At 40.4% G+C, this 15,196-nt stretch overlaps 1 protein-coding gene across 7 annotated transcripts in view; it reads right to left on the bottom strand.

Moving 5' to 3' along the window:
- The window catches only part of NAALADL2 (N-acetylated alpha-linked acidic dipeptidase like 2), a 520,054-nt gene that overhangs the window by 404,094 nt on the left and 100,764 nt on the right, over positions 1-15,196 (bottom strand). For all 7 annotated transcript variants that reach the window (XR_012776415.1, XM_075506899.1, XM_075506901.1 and 4 more), the window contains exon 2: positions 9,674-9,752. The gene's annotated coding sequence lies outside the window, so the exon portion shown is untranslated. The remainder of the gene's footprint in view (positions 1-9,673; positions 9,753-15,196) is intronic.

Genomic DNA, 15,196 nt, shown 5'->3' with positions numbered 1-15,196 from the left:
TGAAAACATTTAACATATTCCACTTGCATTCCTTACAAATGCTGGTAAATGAGTATTTGCAGTTTAAAATTATTTAATTGGGTTGCAAATAAAAGAATATTTCTGGTAACATGACAGAAGTTGAACAGATTTTTTTTTTCAACAGCACTGTTATACAGAGAAACTACTATATTTTGGGGGGAAAATCTTAGTGATCCTTACTCATCTTCTTGGTTCAATTATAATAATTTTTAAGGTATTTTTCTGTCTTAGAATGTATCATAGGAGGGTAAATAGCCAACAAATTGGACATCTTGGACATGAAGACAGATTCATAAGTCTTAAATTGTAATATTTTCCTTCATTGATACAGTAGATTAAAGCACAAGTTCAAACATTGTAATATTTTCCTTCATTGATACAGTAGATTAAAGCACAAGTTCAAACACTTGGATCCAAGGTTTCTGTAACGTTAGTGCAGTACGCAGTTCCTTGAATCATGCCAGTTTTGTTTAAGTTAACACAATTGTACCAGCAGACACTTATTTGTGCAGATGCTGGGAAAGAACAATCTTACCTACATACCAGAGTTGCCCTTAAGAATACAAGTTACCACAAAATACAGTCCAGAGAAGTTTACCCAAACTTTACCATGAATCATCATAAGCGACAAAACATTTCTCAATACCCTGTAGCAAACTCAGGGCTTGTAATGTAAGTATAAACCATTAAAAAGATAAATAGTAAGTCAGAAGCTACAGTTTGCAACATGAAGAATGAAGGAGAAAGACCATTTTGTTAATGACAATTGCCTTAAGGCTTTGGCTATACAAATGGAAACATTTCAAATCTTTCACCTGATTTTCTGAGTATCTCCAGTTACAAGGAAGCAATTCTACACAGTTGGCTGCTGCTATCTTGCCTCTGTGTTTGCATGGGGATAGACAGAGAACAGACTGTGCAGAAAAAAGTTAGATGAAAACACTGATTTTTGTCCAGATTATTCAAAGTCTGATAATTACAAAGTATCCAGTAAACATAATGGATTTCTTTGCAGCTTCCATCAAAACATTTCCATACAAACACTCTACATTTAGACAGCTGGTCAGGTTTCACAGCGTGCCAAATGCTCTAAAAAGTTTCATCCTTAACAACAACCATCCTTAACAAAAACACTGAACCCAACAAGAAAAAATGGAAGCAAGCATTTTGCAAATGACAACTGCTCTTACTAGGAGGAGATAGGTGGCTTTTTTTGCTTTTAAGAATTCTCAAGGTAATACAATTGCAGATGTCTACACATTAACCTCATTTTTGCCTGGTGGAAGAAACAGGCACAAAATGGCTAGGCAGATCTCCCGTCCAACAATTCAAAACAAGAACCCAACCTGTTTCCTACAGCTTTGACCTTATCATTAGGCACCAAAGTTATTCTTGAGAGCTGAAAGGGGTAAAAAAGTTACTCCTCTGGCAATATCAAAACTACACAGAGCACTGGATCGTGCAACCTGAGTCTGAAAGCCAGTTGCAACTTTTTCCGTAATAAACATGCCCATAGAAAAGAAAAAGGGTTACTAGTTCAATATTCACTTAACTATAACCACCTTCATGGGGTTACGTCAATCCACTTTTCCATAAAGGCCTTCTAGAGAACACCAAACTAACAAAGGCCACCCTCCATCTCCCTAATGAAGCATCGCCTATGTACAATTATACTGCCGCACAAAGATAGATCTACAGCTCATACTCAAAATTCATCTGAGTTGTTGTAAGAACAACTTGTACAAGGTCAAGTCTGTCATACCCCTCAGTGCACACACTGTTCACAGCCTGATACTACACCACAGTAAGAGGGGAAACAAAGCAGATGTGTCACTTCATAACTGTTTCAACCACAAAAAAAGGCAACCTTCTCAAGGTTGCAATTAGAACGCAAACCCCAGATCATCATCTTTGAGCATTGAGTGTGTTGATGGCCATTTTCAGAGGGCTCTCAGACTAAGACAACGTAACTTTACCTGGAATTAGATCTAAGTGCTTGCAATTTTAGGCAAGTTTCTTACTAAACATGGCGCTCATCCTGAAAGCATAATAACCACATGGGACACAATTCACAACATATTGTGTTCCTTTAACTAAAATGCTTGATTTGCTTCCCTTCTTCTTGTGTTTCTTTTTAAAAGAAAGAAATACGTAGAGACAAAACATGGAATATACAAATCTAACCCAACGATGATCCGTATTGAGAATAAAGTATGCAAAAATGCAGAAGTCCGTCCTCATGAGCTCAAGAGATGCGCCAATTGTCAACTCCCATGTAGTGACAAGGGACCTCAGCCCATCCTCCCCGCGTTGCCAGGCAACCATTCCTGTATCCTTAGCTGTATTCATTAGCCATTAACCACCATCAGGCTCCCTTTCTTTTCTCCCTCACACAGGCTCCCACTCTCATAGATGTAGGAAGGCAAGGGGGATGTTAAACAAGATGACTTCCTTTCTGATCAAAAGTAACATTCTGAGTTTTAATAACTAATACATTTTAGCCAATTCGCACAATTCATATAATTGCTTTGTAGTGAAAGGTACAGCAGGATTATAAGGTACAGTTCTTTTAGTAAGAGGGCTCTGTTAAAAGTCAACATGAGTAGAAATCTTCTAAAATGCCTATTATTAGATAGTGATGACCTCATGCTGACAGTACTAAAGTGCCCTTTGAATTTGTAAAAAATAAAATCGCAGATGACAGCTTTTTAGCTCCAGAAGAATGGCATTAAACATGAGGAAATGCTATTCTAAACCTTGTCGAGATAAATAAAAATCAATTGATCTCAGAAGTAGAAATGTGTTATCTTTAATGTATTCCATGGAAACAAAGCAATACAACTGCTAGAGGTACCGATCCACTGTCCTTAATAGCAACATAAATATGCACCACCTCCAAAGTAGCTGGTTCCCCACCTGCCCATCCTCAAGCTACAGGTTAACTCCCACTCGCAGGCACTAGCAGGTAAGTTACGCAGCCATAAGCTGAGCTAGGCAATGCAAATGAAGTTGATGAAAACTCTCCCCCCTCCCCAGTCCCAGGTTAGCACCAGCCAGAGCAGCTCTCATCCAGCTCCTCACACTGCAGCCCAAGCATCCATGGTGGCACAGGGGATGTGGTAGGGCCCTGGCTGAGTACAGAGGGGAAGATACGGCTCTTTCAGCAGTTCTTACTTGGATCACCTTAATGCTACTAAGGAATAACCCTATAATACCTTCTTGGTATTCCACAGTCTTGTTATCTTGCTAGGTTCCATGAGAATGAAGTTTAAAAGAACTCTTCAAGTGAAGAAAATACTAAAATATTGAAAAAGTTACTGCAAAGCACTAAAAAACATCGAACATTGCAAAACCCACAATTCTACAATAGGGAAGCACAAGATTCCCAGTGTGATGCTGTGCAGAGGTCTCTCTTGAGCATATAACTAAGAAGCTGCATTGTCTCTCCATCTTTTTTATTTTTGAGACCACCACGTGAACATGTTTTTAGGTCTATTAACCATCATTGGAGAAGCAGCTTGATTAGAGATTATAAGGACAGGGACCATGAATAAGATTGGAAAACATCCTTACAAAGAAAAGGCTAAAAAAGCTCAATCTGATATTTAAGTGGAAGTTTGGGTATGATTAACAAGCAGTCTAAATAACTAAGCTAAGATCAGAAATGTGATAGCATAAGGTTGTGCAGGTGAGCAGAAAAAAAAAAAAGTGCTATTTTCAATGCTTCAAGCTGATGCAGACAAATTCGAGAAATAAACAGGGCAAATGTTTTCCAACAGTGTAATCTGTTGGGCAACTTTCCAAGAATCATGAGAGCTTTTCCATCACCAGAACCTTCAGGATAAGAGGCTTTTGCTTTATTTTAAGTACAGCTACTGAACACACAGAAGTAATTATTCCAAGGAGGGCCTATTGCCTCCAGATAGGACAACCACATCAGTCGCTCCAGCGTTAAATTATTCCATGGTATGTATATAGCAACTGCTATAGGAGAAAAACCACACCACAATACCTTTACATCTGACATAAAGAATTGATAAGAGATGGTACAGTGCTATCACCCAGGACTATTACTCTCCCACAATTCCTTAATAAGCCATCTGGGCATTTTGTTATACACTTCATGAACCAAGACATCAAAATGAATGAAATTTAGCAAAGCATATGTAATGCACAGAAACAACTCCAGTTGTCAAAAAACTAGATGACGGAGACAATTCTATAGTGTGAAAGGAAACATGCTGATTACTACTGTTTGATCGTTAGAGCACAAAAGCATTTTTAGACTGCTGTTTTACAAAGTTTTCTTCTGGTTGTGTCCACGCAGGTCAAAATCGAAGATTCTCTTCTCATTTCCAGATGCAACTTCTGTAATTTGAACCCAAAGTATGTAGCGCAAGAAAAAGGATTTTATGTTGCCCATTTTATATTATAATTACTTTAGTATAACAAGCATAGTCATGTCTATTTGCTAGACAAATGCAATACTGACCAATCTCTACGCTGCCAGTTTTTTAAAATATTTCTCTCTGATGCCAGAGTCTAATGGAGATATTAAAACTATTTAAACCATGAAACCATCATGGTACAACTGAAGGAATTGTCAAATTTGTTTGGTAGCACCAAACACAGTGAAGAGAGAAAGCACAAGAATCTGAAATGGTTCTTGCTGTGCCCACACAGCCCAGAGGCATCGGGAGAGATCCCATCTTCAGGGACAGCAGCCTCTCCACAAGCCCAACCCTCTATCTGGTGTGCCAAGGCAACTGCTGACCATGCTTACAGGAAATACCTGGAGTACAGAGTGGAAATGGCTATCCTGGCCATACAGAGCTACTGCTCTGATCTAATGGAAAATGCAATTTTGTTTTTTGTTTATTGTGACTGACAAAATTCTATGAGCATATTTTGCAAGTTCTGGAGTCACATAATTTCATCATTACAAGCCCTTCTGTCTTGATCTGCAACTTATTAAAGCTTTGATTTATTAACACTGTATCAGTAACGTCACAGTAATTTAGAGGAACTCAATAGTTTCTAAGAATAAGGCACTGGCCATCTGTGAGTCCTGGATTATTATGGTATTTCCCAAGTATCCCAAATATTAAGTCTTAATACACACTTATCTGGAGTCCTACTATAAGAGTATCTGTATTTAAATACTGTTCAAATCAGAAAATTATTAATAGCAAATTATTTAAATAACTCCAAAGTCCTTAAAGTAAACTTCCAATTCTCATAAAGTCCTCAGAGAAGGATCACAATTTCCACCCTGAAGGGGATACAACCAAGCCCACAATACAGTGTCATTAGGTAGAACAAAATTATAAAACAAAACAAAACTCTTATCCAGCTATGGATTGCTGTCCTACCCCATGGGCAGCTGGGCAGGCTCACTGAAGGTCCAGCACTCCTTTTGAAAGTATTGCTGACAGCTTTGCTTTGATCTCCTTTTACAATTCTCCTTTTTGAATCTGATCTGGTTCTAGAAGTACCTGAAGCTTAAGGGCAAAACCTGGGCTTTTAAACCAGATACACAACTGAACACATTTTGACAGTGAATTTTTCAAATTTATTGTGCTGCCTGGAACTTGGGTTTATGGCATGTGCCAGTATCACAACCCCTAATACTAGGGATATGAAGTAGCATATGTTTTTAATTATGTCTAATAGCATTGATTAAATTTGGAGAATGTTTCACTTGAAAATAAGGCTTGAGTACAGCGATCTCACCAATCCCTTCAACCACAGACACAGCAGGGCAAGTAGATCCAAAAAGTTTCAAACACTGTAAATTACCCATTTTGAGTGATTTCAACAACTGAGAAAGACACAGTAAACAGTCAAATGAAGTATGGCATGATAAAGGAGTATTTAGTGGAGACTAAGAATACTTAGCTACCCTCGCAAGTAATTAACTGTTCAGAAAGTTATTAAAATAACTTTATTTTAAAGTGGAGAAGGATCACAGGTCAGCAGGAGAGCATCTGAAGAGCAGCACAAAGGAATTCCAGCCACTCCAGCCAGTAAGTCAGCTTCATCAGGGGCCCAACTTAAATGCCTCTGTGCAAACACACGTAGCATGAGGAATAAACAAGAGAAGTTAGAGACAGGCACACGTCTGCAGGGCTATGATCTTATTGGCATCACAGAGACATGGTGGGATGGTTCTTATGGCTGGAGTGTTGGAATAGAAGGATACAGGCTCTTTAGGAAGGACAGGCAGCGGAGACGAGGAGGGGACGTCACCCTCTCTGTCAATGACCAGCTGGAGTGCATGGAGCTCTGCTTGGGGATGGATGAGGAGTCAACCGAGAGCTTATGGGTCAGGATCAAAGGCAGGGCAGGGACAGGTGACATTACAGTGGGGGTCTGCTACAGGCCACCCGACCAGGAAGACCGAGTGGATGAGGCCCTCTATAGACAGATAGAAGCAGCCTCACATTCACAAGCCCTGCTCCTCATGAGGGACTTCAACCACCGCAATATCTGTTGGAGAGACAACACAGCAGGCCATAAGCAATCCGGGAGGTTCCTGGAATGTGTTGATGATAACTTCCTTCTCCAAGTGATAGAGGAGCCAACGAGAGGAGGTGCTATGCTGGACGTTGTTCTCACCAACAAGGAAGGGCTGCTGGGGAATGTGAAGCTCAAGGGCAGCCTTGGCTGCAGTGACCATGAAATAGTGGAGTTCAAGATCCTTAGGGCACAAGGAAGGTGCACAGCAAGTTCACGACCCTGGACTTCAGGAGAGCAGACTTTGGTCTCTTCAGGGATCTGCTGGGTAGAGTACCATGGCATAAAGCCCTGGAGGGAAGAGGGGCCCAAGAAAGCTGGTTAATATTCAAGGATCACCTCCTCCAAGCTAAGGAATGATGCATCCCAACAAAGAAGAAGTTGGGCAAAAATGCCAGAAGGCCTGCATGGATGAACAAGGAGCTCCTGGACAAACTCAAAACACAAAAAGGAAGCCTACAGAGGGTGGAAGCAAGGACAGGCAACCTGGGAGGAATACAGAGAAATTGCCTGAGCAGCCAGGGATCACGTTAGGAAAGCTAAAGCCCTGATAGAATTAAATCTGGCCAGGGACATCAAGGCCAAAAAGAAAAGCTTCTATAGGTATGTCAGTGATAAAAGGAAGACTACGGAAAACGTGGGCCCTCTCCAGAAGGAAACGGGAGACCTGGTTACCTGGCACATGGAGAAGGCTGAGGTACACAATGACTTTTTTGCCTCAGTCTTCACTGACAAGTGCTCAAGCCACATTGCCCAAGTCGTAGAAGGCAAAGGCAGGGACTGGGAGAATGAAGAACCGCCCACTGTAGAAGATCAGGTTCGAGACATCTAAGGAACCTGAAGGTGCACAAGTCATGAGACCTGATGAAATACATCCGCAGGTCCTGAGGGAACTGGTGGATGAAGTTGCTAAGCCACTATCCATCATATCTGAGAAGCTGTGGCAGACCGGTGAAGTTCCCACTGACTGGAAAAGGAGAAACATAACCCCCATTTTTAAAAAGGGAAAAAAGGAAGACCTGGGCAACTACAGGCCAGTCAGTCTCACCTCTGTGCCCAGCAAGATCATGGAGCAGATCCTCCTGGAAACTATGCTAAGGCACATGGAAAATAAGGAGGTGACTGGTGACAGCCAACATGGCTTCACTAAGAGCAAATCGTGCCTGAGAAATTTGGTGGCCTTCTACGATGGGGTTACAGCATTGCTGGATAAAGGAAGAGCAACTGACATCACCTGCCTGGACTTGTGCAAAGCATTTGACACTGTCCCGCACGACATCCTTGTCTCTAAATCGGAGAGACATGGATTTGATGGATGGACCACTCAGTGGATAAGGAATCGGCTGGATGGTTGCACTCAAAGAGCTGTGGTCAACAGCTCAATGTCCAAGTGGAGACCAGTGACAAGTGGCATTCCTCAGGGGTCGGTATTGGGACCAGCGCTGTTTAATATCTTTGTCGGTGACATGGACAGGGGGATTGACTGCACCCTCAGCAAGTTTGCCGATGACACCAAGCTGTGTGGTGCAGTCTACACACTGGAACGAAGGGATGCCATCCAGAGGGACCTTGACAGGCTTGAGAGGTGGGCCTGTGCAAACCTCATGAAGTTCAACAAGGCCAAGTGCAAGGTCCTGCACATGGGTTGGGGCAATCCCAAGCACAAATACAGGCTGGGCAGAGAATGGATTGAGAGCAGCCCTGAGGCGAAGGACTTGGGGGTGTTGGTTGATGAGAAGCTCAACATGACCTGGCAATATGCGCTTGCAGCCCAAAAAGCCAACTGTATCCTGGGCTGCATCAAAAGAAGAGTGACCAGCAGGTTGAGGGAGGCGATTCTCCCCTTCTACTCTGCTCTACTCCCACCTGGAGTACCATGTTCAGCTCTGGGGCCCCCAACATAAGAAGGAGATGGACCTGTTGGAGCAAGTCCAGAGGAGGGTCATGAAGACAGTCAGAGGGCTGGAGCACCTTTCCTATGAAGACAGGCTGAGAGAGTTGGGGTTGTACAGCCTGAAGAAGAGACGCCTCCAGGGAGACCTTACAGCAGCCTTCCAGTGCTTAAAGGGGGCCTACAAGAAAGCTAGAGAGGGACTTTTTACAAGGGCATGTAGAGATAGGACAAGGGGTAATGGCTTTAAACTGAAAGAGGGTAGATTTAGACTAGATATAAGGGAGAAATTCTTCACTATAAGGGTGGTGAGGCACTAGAACAGGTTGCCCAGAGAAGTTGTAGATGTCCCATCCCTGGAAGTGTTCAAGGCCAGGTTGGATGGGGCTTTGAGCAACCTGGTCTAGTGGAAGGAGTCCCTGCCCATGGCAGGGGGGTTGGAACTAGATGATCTTTTAGGTCCCTTCCAACCTAACCCATTCTATGATGATGATGATGAAAATAGATATTTTCTGCAACGATTTCACAAATAAAACAAGCTTGCCACATCTTACCACGGAACACAGTAAGTTAAACAATTCTAGAGGAGAAAAACTAAATATATGCGGTGTTAGAGGATACATTTTCCATATACACGAGAAATCAAAGCATATACATATATAATGGAAGCTGTAGACTGCTGAAAATTAGTCTCTGGTATGGCTCTTAAGTTCCTACAGATATTTAATTACCCCTTTGGCATTTTCACTGCCTTGTCTCTATACCAGGAGTATGGTACCATGAAAGTAAAATTAAAGAGGAACAAAAATGTGAATTCCCATTCTAGCAATTTTGTTTGCAACTAAGCTCACGAAATACAGAAGCTAGAGTTGCAACCTGATTTTCAATTATTTATACTTTGCTGCCTTCATAATTTCACATTTTCCATTCAATTATAGTAATCTCTCCTTCATATGCATATTCAATTTTTAGACAAAAACAGACACTTGCCAAGGCAGTATGTAAAACACATAAGCATTCATGACACTGACTGTCATTTTGTTTAATTACTGAAGCCTACCCCAAATTATTGGCTCATACTTACACTTTATTTTGACTAAAGATTAAGTTTTGCAACTTAACTCCTTAAAATACTTACTTACTTTCTTCTGAGCACGTAACATCCTCACATTTCTTTCAAACAGAACAATTATGATGAGAAGAAAAGTCAGAAGAGGTGTTTGATACATTTGTTTTTTCATTTACCTTAAAGCCAAGACGGGATCAGTTTGGTAGGGACTTTTTCACGAAGGCATATTTTCAGTCTGGCCTCTATGTTAATTCTCTGCAAAAGAGGAGCACATCACATTTTATACCATTCATAGAAACAGAAATCTAACCGTTTGCAATGATGCAACTTGTAAATATAAATAGAAGACGCATTTTCCTGACACAGCAGCAAAGTAGAATGTATTTTTAAACATGCTGGTACTTATGAAGTATTTTTCTCATCTAAAGAAACAAAGTGACTGCCAAAAATGTCAAAACCAATGCCCTCTCATCCAGCAAGGTCTAGTTCATGAAGCAGCAGGTTCATATGCAGGGAATCTGTGGTGCTGGTTCTGCTCTACTACAAAACACTGGACAATAAACAATTGCCTTGTTTATCCATCCGTAAAGTAGAAGTGTTCTTATTACAAAAAAGACCCTGATATTCTGATCATTTCAATTTTTCACCTATTTCCCACTAGCAATCTCATTATCATCCACATAAATCTCCCTCCTTCTTTTAATGAAATGCAAAAGGTGTCAATGTGTTCTTTCCCCAAGGGAAACAAGGTAGCTCAGTACATATTTAAACAGTCTCTGTGTATATCGCTGCAGTTCAGTACTAATCAAAGCTTATTATAAAGATTCTACAGATAACTCCACTAATAACCCTCTGTTGCTGCACTACATAAATTATAAAACAAAAGGAAAAAAAGGATCAATAGTAACCAAGTTCTGCCCTTGTAATTTTCTGTAAACACAATCATAGCGGGGCAACAAAGAAGTAATCTTGGGGAAAAAAAAAAAAAAAAACACAAAAACACCAAACAAAACACACCACACCACACTGCCACCGCTTTTCCGAGGCATTCCATCAACATCCACAATGCAGAACCCACCGAGCTCCTCCAATACTCCACTTCATTTTGTAGGACTGCAGCCAGGACTAATCCCAATAAACAAACAATGCACTGAACTAGCAGGAGTGCAGTTTCCATCTCCCAGACACTAGGTTTTCATATAAATTTTACTGATCCAACATAATGGCTGTAGCAGCCATGTTGAAACAGGCTTCCCCTTGTGCAGATAAGAAAGTGGGAAAGAGTAGCTGGGGGATGAACAGGCTTTTACACCTTTTTCCTAGGTATGCATTTAAAAGTCTGACTAAAGTTATCCTTTAAATAATGGGGAAAATAAAAGTTGGAAAATAAAATTTTAAAAAACATGTCTGAATTTGTCATCTGGAGATAAATTATCTTTAAAAAAACCCCAACAACTGATGGTATTATAACTATTCATACTTCAGTTGCTGTTGTAATTGCCTTCAAAGTAACCCTAGAGAGTCACAGTTCATAAAAACGGAAAACCAACAATGGGAAGATAGTCTCTTTATCACTGTAGATTTGAACCATGTCAGAGACACATAAAGTAATTTGGGTTGGGAGAACCTTGAAAAGTCAACTGGTCCAACACCCCCACTTAAAGCAGGAGTACCATCAATATTAGACCAGGACGCTCAGAGCCTTGTACAGTCAAGTAAAACTAAGAGGAAAATACCAGTCCTAAAGTAGATTCATGTTTTGCCCTTCATAGACCCAGTCCCCTTTTCACAAAGACAGCTGACAATGAGCTGTAGTAAAGCAGCAAAAATTTAAAATAAAGTAAGGACGGATTTACTGAGTTCCAAAAAGCAACATTTCCTTGACAGTCATAAATATAATATTGTACTACTTTTCTGCAAAATAACACCTTTAAACTACACAAACTAAACATGTAAGCACATATTACAGTTATGGTCTTACTGGGCAAGATAAAAGGTGGCGGGGGGGGGGATCACTCCTTTCCCTGGACCAGAAAAAGAAGTATTTGCTCACAGGTCTCAGATAAAAGCTTCACATTAAAACATTTTATCTATCTTACAGTTTTACTGCTCAAAAGATGACGTATGAGATTATATCCAACTTTCTATTAAGCTCTAGAGATAGCCACATGCTATGCAACTCGTAAGACTTTAGGGTTTGGACATCAGTAGTAGATATTGACTATATGAGGGAAGCATTTCAAAAAGGCATTAACACTAATAGGGCTTACATATGTGCATCAAGGGAAAAATAGCCACTAAGTTATGATACTAGTCAGTCATGATCCAGAGGTACAGAAAGAAGCTATCTATACAATTCCAGAGAATTCCAAGAGATTCTCCTGAATTCCCCCACTTAGAAGAATCTGATTTCTTCTAAGCATCTACTGGGAAAAAAAAGGGGAGGGAAAAAAAGGTAAAATCATAAATTAATCAAACTCAAAGATTTTTGTGTTTTACCAGTTTGAAGAACAAGTGCAGGGGCAGATTTAGCAGACACAAAATGATTTTTTTTTTTAATTGAAAACCAGAGGAAAAAAGAACACAGTAAACTCTTTCCACTAAAAGTCAACAGGTTATAGTTTTGTCCAGTCTTTTGCATTTAGACAGTCACAGCATTATTTAAAACATGCAGAACATTTTTAAAGTTTTTCTGTCACTATGACTAATAACTGCAGGATCTCACGCCCCTGCATCTTCTAGATAGGCAGTTAAAAAGGAGACAATACGAGTTGTCCATTTACATAGTAATAATGAGATTCCAGATCAGGGAACTGAAAAAAAAAAGGTGATGTTTTAGTTTTCCCCTCTACTATATAGAGACACTTATTTCTTTATTGACCACCTTCCTGTGCAGGAATGGCTATGTTCAAAATATACTTCAGTATATTTTTGTCCATGCCACCCGTATCTTTAACTTTTAAGCAGCTATCAAAAGTACAGATGATGACTCTGAAGTAATTTAAATAAGCAAGCATTAGCCCAAGGAAAAAACTCCTGTTCACAAATCGTGAAGAAATTATTCTCTCCTCAGCAAAATTTATATTCGAGGATGTAAGTATTTTTTCTGGGAGAGAATGTTGCAAATTAGAACAGAAATCCCATTTGACTTAAATCATAATTCCTGTGTTTCACATGAGGCTCAGAAATCAGTGAGCAGAGAAGGCGGGGAGAGGAGGGAGGAATACAACAGCTAACGGATTAGATGTTGTCACTTACGATCCATCATCACAGTTTCTCAGATTATGAAAATGAAATTTTCCCAGTAGTACATTTTATGCTTGACAGATTACAGACCGGTTTACGCATTCAAAATTGGAGCACTCAGATTTTACAAAAGTTCAGGTCTTCTGAGACCAGCCTTTATTATATGGTTTGACACGAGTCAAGAGAAACATTCAACAAGACGATGCCAGAGACACTTTCAGGCAATGAAATGGGTGAAGTCACAAACTCCTTAATGATCACTTCAGCAAGCCTGAATTTAACACTTTTTCCTTGACTATACAGCTGGCTCAGAAAGGTCATTAGACTATTATATTCACTGTTATGTAGAGCAGCACTATACACATACAAAGTTTCTATAGCAACACTTTCTTAATTCACTCTTTAAGCAAAACACCAATTAGCTTTTTATTATAGCCAATTAAAAAAATCTGCACACTAATTGACAACCTCTCTACTCAGAATTTAAGCTTATGCAAAAGAAAATTGCAGTGAAATTTTCTGTGGTAATAGCTTACTTCCTATTCTTCCTCTTTAACAGAACAGTAAATTATTCTTCATAGGGGCTGAACACTTATTTTCAATCTAAAACGTTTAGACACACAGAAGTAACCTATCCTGGTATGCCTTAAAATCTTAGCAGAGCCTGAAGATTACAGGTTTCAGAAAGGCAACAGAAATGTAATCAACTGACTTATTTCTGCATCGCAGGAAATTGGGCATAGGCCTATGCACCTGGAGATCATGCAAGAGGCAGCCAGCAAAATGTTTCTCTCTCAGAGTATTTAAGTGCGTTGAGCCAAGAGAGAAAGACGGCAAAAAACAGTACTAAAAATCAAATTCAGTAGGGCAGCTGAGACATTTTCATTTGCTTCTTAATACTTATTGATGGTTTTCTCAGATGTCTTCTACACAGCTGGTGATGACAGCTTCTTTGTATGCCACTTCAAGTAGCAAATATCAAGATATATTAGTCAGAAAACAGTCAGCGAGCACAATATAAAAAGAAACACATCATGATGCAGAGTATCAGGAGAAGTAATCAACAACAAAAGCCAAACCGTCCTTCTTGGAAAGATGTTCTGCAGGAAGCTGAATAAAAAATGTCTTTCCCCTTACAGATCTTGCATGTGAGATGTCAGGATTCACCTTACTAATAAATAAATAAATACACACAGAACAAAGTAGCAGATGGCTCCTCTGACAAGCGTGGCATGCCCCAATCAAGAATTAATGGTACCTGGGGTATCCGTAAGTCTGCTAGCTCTTGAGGACAATCTACGGAAACTAGTCCTATTCTCACCATCTTATACTTATTTACTCACACTGTCTTATACTACAGTATTAGTTTAGAAACTTAAGGCAGCTGACAAGTTATGTGGGGACACAATAGCAGCAACCAAAAGAGTTTCCCTTGAAAGGCTGATGAAAAGAAAGAGGGGTTAGAGTGGTCTTTCAATCCTACCACTGTAGAGGAGAGAGCAAAGTATTCCCACACGTGGAAGAGACCGCTATGTATAACCTTGGAGATACAGAAGTTGCTGCAGCATGAGAAGACCATCTGCTGCAAAGTCAATAGGGTCTGGAGTACATCAGTGGGCTATGCAGTAAGCGAGGACAACAGAGGTAAGGGGCTAGAGTTAAGCAACACAGCTACAGGCTTTTATTCTTGGTTCTTTAGAAAGGTAAACTCCCAAAGACAGCTCCCTGAATCGCCAGAAAATGGCAGCACGTTCAAGCTCAAAGCCTACCAAGTGCAAAGTCCCCACTACCAGATGCACAGCTCTGCCTCCCGCAGAGAGATTATATTAAGCCAAGACACAGGACACGGTGTTACACACAGAATAAGTACTAATCGAAACTGTCATCATTTGTAGTCCAAAGTCTTTGAAGATTTCTCCTCTTGTAAATCCCTGCTACCAGCCCCTCACCAAAATATGTGACAGTTCACACACCTCTTCAGTGTACGTATCTCCCTTCTGTGCCCTCGAAGGGAGGAGAGCAACCCATGTCCCAGCACAAGATCTGTCAGTCACAGTAATGCAGTAGTGAATACCTGACAGTACCAGAGCAAACAAATTACATTTTTTTCTCCTTTTTCATTTTTTTAAGCTTTCTGCATTGGCATTTCAAGCCATTTAATATTTCAGCAAGAGGGTCTACCCTGCCAGTTACACATTATACGCACACAGTGTGTAGCTCAGGAGAAAGTTCAGGGCAAAGTTTAAAGGCAGCTGGTAATGGCAGAGCTACTTATTGGCAGAAGCCGGGATCACCTTCAGCTGCTCTCCAGGAACCTACATTCCCAGTATCAGAGAGGCTCCAACCAGTGACAGCCATTTTTCAAATTCCTCTTCCCTAGGTATCTCTTTCTTGCCTTCTTCTCTGATTTGCTCTTTGCCCAGTCAGACTGCCCTGAACAGTCAGGTCCATGT

Source organism: Mycteria americana, chromosome 7 (assembly GCF_035582795.1).
Source record: "Mycteria americana isolate JAX WOST 10 ecotype Jacksonville Zoo and Gardens chromosome 7, USCA_MyAme_1.0, whole genome shotgun sequence".
Lineage (NCBI taxonomy): Eukaryota > Metazoa > Chordata > Aves > Ciconiiformes > Ciconiidae > Mycteria > Mycteria americana.
This window is presented reverse-complemented; position numbering and strand designations above follow the sequence as displayed.